The sequence below is a fragment of the Rhinopithecus bieti genome, unplaced genomic scaffold (genome assembly GCF_001698545.2).
Source record: "Rhinopithecus bieti isolate Rb0 unplaced genomic scaffold, ASM169854v2 scaffold_7580, whole genome shotgun sequence".
Taxonomy (NCBI): domain Eukaryota; kingdom Metazoa; phylum Chordata; class Mammalia; order Primates; family Cercopithecidae; genus Rhinopithecus; species Rhinopithecus bieti.
The window spans coordinates 1,173,613-1,180,406 of NW_016805470.1; positions in this window are offsets into that span (position 1 = coordinate 1,173,613).

A 6,794-nucleotide genomic window follows, 5' to 3' on the forward strand; every position below is an offset into this window, starting at 1 on the left:
ATTTGGTTTCTCTTAAAGCCTCTCTCCTGGCCCGACAGGTGCCTGCCTTCTCCCTGCGTTTTCACATGGTGGACAGAGAAAGCTCTTGTGTCTCTCTCCTCTCCTTTCCCCCTTTTTTTTTTTTTTTTTTTTTTTTGAGACAGTCTCACTCTGTCGCCCAGGCTGGAATGCAGTGGCGCAGTCTCGGCTCACTGAAACCTCCATCTCCTGGGGTTCAAGTGATTCTCATGCCTTAGCCTCCTGAGTAGCTGGAATTACAGACTCGTGCCACCAACCCCAGCTAATTTTTGTTTTTTTAGTAGAAATGGGATTTCGCCATGTTAGCCAGCCTGGTCTCTAACTCGTGACCTCAAGGGATCCGCCCACCTTGGCCTCCCAAAGTGCTGGGATTATAGGTGTCAGCCACCGCACCAGCTTCTCTCTCTTCTTAAAGGGACACTAGTCATACTGGATTAAGGCCCACCCACGTGAACTTAATTACTTAATTACTTCTTTAAGGTTCTGTCTCCAAATACAGTCACAATCTGAAGTACTGGGGGTTAGGACTTCAGCATATGAATTGGGGTGACATAGTTCAGCCCATAAAAATACCATTGATAAGAGCTCAAAAAATGAAATACTTCAATATAAATCGAACATAAGGATGTGCAGGATCTGTATGCTGGAAACTACAAAACGCCAATGAAAGAGATAGAAGAAGACCTAATAAGAGAATAAACACAGTGTTCAAGGATTGGAAAGCACAGTCAGTATAGTTTTGTTCTGTTGTTGTTGTTTTTGAGACAGTCTTGCTCTGTTGCCCAGGTTGGAGTACAGTGGCATGATCTCGGCTTACCAAAATCTCCACCTCCCAGGTTCAAGCAATTCTCCTGCTTCAGCCTCCCGAGTAGCTGGGATTACAGGCACACACCACCATGCCCAGCTAATTTTTGTATTTTTTAGTAGAGACAGGGTTTCACTGTGTTGGCCAGGCTGATCTCAAACTCCTGACCTCGTGATCCGCCCACCTCAGCCTCCCAAAGTGCTGGGATTACAGGCATGAGCCACCACACCCAGCCTCACAGTATAGTTAAGATGCCAATTGTCCCCACATTGACCCACAGATTTAATGCAATTCCAATCAAAATCCTAGCAAGATTCTTTGGAGATAGACAAACTGAATCTAAAATGTGTATGGAAAGGTAAGAAGACAATTAATAGCCAAAACAAGTTTGAAAAGCAAAAGGCATGGGATTCACACTGCCCATTTGTGTGTGTATGTGTGTGTGTTTCCCAGATTGATGTTTGTTTGTTTGTTTTTGAGACGGAGTCTTGCTCTGTAGCCCTGGCTGGAGTGCAACGGTGCAATCTCGGCTCACCACAACCTCTACCTCCCAGGTTTAAGTGACTCTCCTGCCTCAGCCTCCCAAGTAGCTGGGATTACAGGTGCACGCCACCACGCCCAGCTAATTTTTGTATTTTTGGTAGAGACAGGGTTTCGCCATGTTGGCCAGGCTGGTCTCGAACTCCTGCCTCAGGTAATCCACCCACCTCAGCCTCCCAAAGTGCTGGGATTACAGGCATGAGCCACTGCACCCGGCCTCCCAGATTGTTCTGTTGTGGTAAAGTATGAATAAGATAAAATTTACCATTTAACTTTTTTTTTTTTTTTTTTAAAGAGATGGAGTCTCACTATGTTGCCCAGGCTAGATTCGAACTCCCAGGCTGGAGTGATCCTCCTAGCTCAGCCTCCTGAGTAACTTATAGGCACATGCCACCACATCCGACTAATTTTTGTACTTTTGGTAGGGACGAGGTATCACCATGTTGGCCAGGCTGGTGTCAAACTCCTGGCCTCAAGTGATCCACATGGCTGGGCCTCCCAAAGTGCTGAGATTACAGGCATGAACCACTGCGCCCAGCCCACCAACACTTTTTATTGTTAATTTTATTGATAGTAGCTATTCTAATTTAGGGTGTAAAGTGATATCTCATTTCAATTTGTATTTCCCTAATGACTAATGATGTTGAGCATTTTTTCATGTGCTTACTGGCCATTCATGTATCTTCTTTGAATAAATGTTTATTAAAGTTACTTGTCCATTTTTGAATTAGGTTTTTTTGGGTTTTTTTGATGTTGCATTGTAGAAGTTCTTTACATATTCTGGATATTTAAATTTCTGCAAATATTTTCTACCATTCTGTGGGCTGTCGTTTCACTCTCTTCTTTGATGCACAGAAGTTTTTAATTTTGATGAGGTTCACCTTACCTGTTTTTTCTTTTGTTGACTGTACTTTGGTGACATATTCAAGAAATCGTTGACAAATTCAGCGTCATGAAGGTTTTTCCCTGTTTTTTCCTCCTAGGAATTTTATGGTGTTAGCTCTTCAGCACAGGGTTTTGATCCATTTTGAGTTAATTTTTGGATATAGTACAACGTAAGGATCCAGCTGCATTCTTTTGCATGTGCATACTACCTGGTTTTTAGATGTATCATAAAGCTACCATAGTCAAGGCACTGTGGTATTGGCAAAAGGACAAATACATATCAATGCAACAAACTAAAAATTCTAGAAATAGACCCACATAAATATGGTCAGCTGATTTTTGACAAAGGTGTAAAGATAACTCAATGAAGAAAGAACAGCCTTTTCAACAAAAGGTGCTAGAACAACTGGACTTCCATATGCAAAAAAAAAAAAAGCCTAGACTAACATTTCATATATATATATATATATATAAATTAACTCAAAATATATGATAAACCTAAATTAATATGTAAAACTATAAAACTCTTTGACTTAGGAGAAAATATTCATGATCTTTTGTTAGTCAAAGAGCTTTCAGATAGGACACAAAAAACACCATCTATAAAAGAAAAAATGGGTACATTTAACTTTCTCAAAATTTAAAACTTCTGCTCTGCAAAAAACACTATTAAGAGAATAAAAAATTCTTTCCTTTTGTCACTGCAGCAGCAGCAGCTGTATGTCCAAGCTTGAGAAGAGACTAGCCTCTAAGAATCTCCACTGTAGCAAAAAGATAGGCTGGCTGGACCCTGGCAAGACCAACAAAATCGCCAATGTCAACACCTGCCAGCAGATTCAAAAGCTGATCAAAGATGGGCTGATAATCCCAAGCCCCTGACTGTCCTTTCCTGGGCTTCATGCAGGAAAAACACCTTGACCTGCCAGGAGGGCAGGAATATGGGCATAAGTAAGTGAAAGGATATTGTCAATGCTCGAGTGCCAAAGAAGTTACCCTAGATGGGGAGGATGCAAATTCTGCATCAGCTGCTCAGAAGATACTGGGAATCTAAGAAGACTGGCCACCACATGTATCACAGCCTATACCTGAAGGTGAAAGAGAACATGTTCAAAAATACATGGATTCTTATGGAACATATCCACAAGTTGAGGTCTAAGACCAAGGAAGCATACAAATGTATTCACCTCCAGTCCAAGAAGGTTCATCAAGACTCTGTCCAAGGAGGTAGAGACAAAAAAAAAAGCACCCCCCACCCTCCTTGTCTGTACTCAGTGGCCTCAGCAAGTATATAGACCAATCACTCAAATAAAATAAGTCTCTTTTTTTGCCTTAAGAGACAGAGGGAGAGAGAATGAAAAGACAAGCCATGGATTGGGAGAAAATATTTACAAATCATATATCAGACAAAGGACTTGTATCTAACTCTCAAAACTTAAAATAAGAAAATAAACAATGCAGTTTTAAATGGGCAGTTTAAAACAAAACTCTGCAGTTTAAAAAAATAAAAACAATCCAATTATAAAATGGGCAAAAGATATAAACAGATATTTTTCCAAAGAGGAGATTTAGGTGACAAACAAGCACGTGAAAAGATGTCCAACATCCTTAGCCATTGGGGAAATGCAAATTAAAGTCACACTGTTTCACTACACACCTATTAGAACAGCTAAAATAGGTGCGGAATGAACAGCTAAAATAACAAGTCATGGTAACACCAAGTGGTGACAGGTATGCAGAGAAGCTGGCTCTCTCGTACATTCCTGATGGGAATGTAAATGGTACAGACACTCACATACACTTACTATACGATCCAGCAATCACACCCTTGGGCATTTATCCCAGAAAAATGAAAGCTTATGTTCATTCAAAAATCTGTTCTTGAATGTTCCTATTAGCCCTATTTATAATAGCAAAATACTGGAAACAACTCAAATGTCCTTTAATGAGTGAATGGCTGAACAAGCTCTGGAACATCCATATAAAGCAATATCACTTTGCAGTAAAAGGATATGAACTATTGAGGCATGCAGCAACCTTGATGAATGTCAAGGGCATTATGCTTAGTGAAAAAAACTCCATCTCAAAAGGTTACGTGCTGTATTATTTCATTCCTGTAACATTCTCTAAATGACAAAACTATAGAAATGAGAGAACAAATTAGTAGTAACCAAGAGAAAGAAATGGAGATGGGGGAGGCAGCAGACACAAATACAAAAAAGTAGCATAAGGGAGCTCTTTGGCGGTGAGGGAACAGTTGTATATCTTGATTGTGGTGGTGATTACACAAATCTATACATAGGATAAAACTGCACAAAACCAAACACAACACACACACCACACACACACACACACACACACACACAAATGGATACAAGGTTTTGGGGTTTTTTTAATGCCAAAAACTGAACGAGGTCTGTAATCGAGTTGACTGTAATGTACCAATATCAATTTTCTCATTTGGGTGTTTGTATTAGTTTGCTAGGGCTGCCACACCAAGTACCACAGACTGGGTAGCTTAAACCAACAAAATTATTTTCTCTGCCAGGTGCGGTGGCTCACGCCTGTAATCCCAACACTTTGGGAGGCTAAGGAGGGGGGATCCCCTGAGGTCAGGAGTTGGAGACCAGCCTGGCCAACCAACATGGTGAAACCCCGTCTCTACTAAAAATATAAAAATGAGCCAGGCATGTTGGCAGGCGCCTGTAATGCCAGCTACTTGGGAGGCTGAGGCAGGAGAATTGCTTGAACCCAGGAGGCGGAGGTTGCAGTGAGCTGAAATTGCGGCACTGTACTCCACTCTGGGTGACAGAGCAAGACTCTGTCTTGGAGAAAATAATAAAGAAAATTATTTCCTCACAGTCTTGGAGTCTGGAAGTCCAAGGTCAGCAGATTTTATTCCTCCTGAAGCCTCTCTCCTTGGCTTGTAGATGGACGTCTTCTCTCTGTGTCCTCATGTGGTCTTCCCTCTGTGTGTATCTGTGTCCAAATCTTTTTTTTTCTTTTTTCTTTTTTTGTAACAGGGCCTCTCTTTGTCACCCAGGCTAGAGTGCAGTGGCTCAAGCAATCCTCCCAAAGTGCTGGGATTACAGGCATCAGCTAATGTACCCGACCTCCTCTTCTTATAAGAACAACAGTCATATTGGAGGGACCATCTGTTTGACCTCATTTGACCTTAATTACATCTTAAAAGACCCTATCACCACATACATTCTGAGGAAGTTGGGGTTAGGACTACAACATATGAATTTGAGAGGAAGATGATTAGAGCCATACGATATTGTACTGAGCTATATGTCACCACTGGGGGAATAGTCAAACGCGCATGGATCTCTTTGTACTATGTGAACAACTTCCTGTGAACCTATAATTATTTCAAATAAAAAGTTGGCCAGGTGTGGTGGCTCATCTGTGTAATCCCAGCACTTTGTGAGGCTGAGGCAAGCCAATCACTTGAGGTCAGGAGTTCGAGACCAAGCTGGCCAATATGGTGAAATCCTGTCTCTACCAAAAAATACAAAAATTAGCCAGGCTTGGTGGCGCATGCCTGTAGTACCAGCTATTCGGGAGGCTGAGGTGGGAGGATCTCTTGAACCCGGGAGGGAGAGGTTGCAGTGAGCCAAGACCACACCACTGCTGTCCAGCCTGGACAACAGAGATTCTGTCTCAAAAAAAAAAAAAAAAAAGTGCACAGTGGCTCACACCTGTAATCCCACCTGAGGTCGGGAGTTCGAGACCAGCCTGACCAACATGGAGAAACCCCCGTCTCTACTAAAAATGCAAAATTAGCCAGGCGTGGTGGTGCATGCCTGTAATCCCAGCTACTTGGGAGGCTGAGACAGGAGAATCGCTTGAACCTGGAAGGCAGAGGTTGCAGTGAGCCAAGATTGCACCATTGCACTCCAGCCTGGGCAACAAGAGCAAAATCAGTCTCAAAAAAAAAAAAAAAAAAAAAAGTTAAACAATGGGGAAAAGATGTAAAGACATTACATCAAAGAATACATATGAATGGTAAATAAGCACATGAAAAGACATTCAGCATCATTAGTCATCAAGGGAAATGTAAATTAAAACCAAAATGAGAAATCATTACATGCCTTTTCCGATAACTAAAATTAAAAATACTATTAATACCTAATGCTGATGAGAATGCAGAGCAACAAGAACTCTCATAATTGCTTGTGGGAATTCAAAATAATACAGCCACTCAGGAACAGTTTCTTATAGTTACACATACACTTATCACATGACCCAGCAATCCTACCTCTAGGTATTTATCCTAAAGAATGAAAAGTATGGCCGGGCGCGGTGGCTCAAGCCTGTAATCCCAGCACCTTGGGAGGCCAAGATGGGCGGATCATGAGGTCAGGAGATCGAGACCATCCTGGCTAACACGGTGAAACCCCGTCTCTACTAAAAACACACAAAAAACTAGCCGGGCAAGGTGGCGGGCGCCTGTAGTCCCAGCTGCTCGGGAGGCTAAGGCAGGAGAATGGCGTAAACCCAGGAGGCTGAGTTCGCAGTGAGCTGAGATAGCGCCACTTCACTC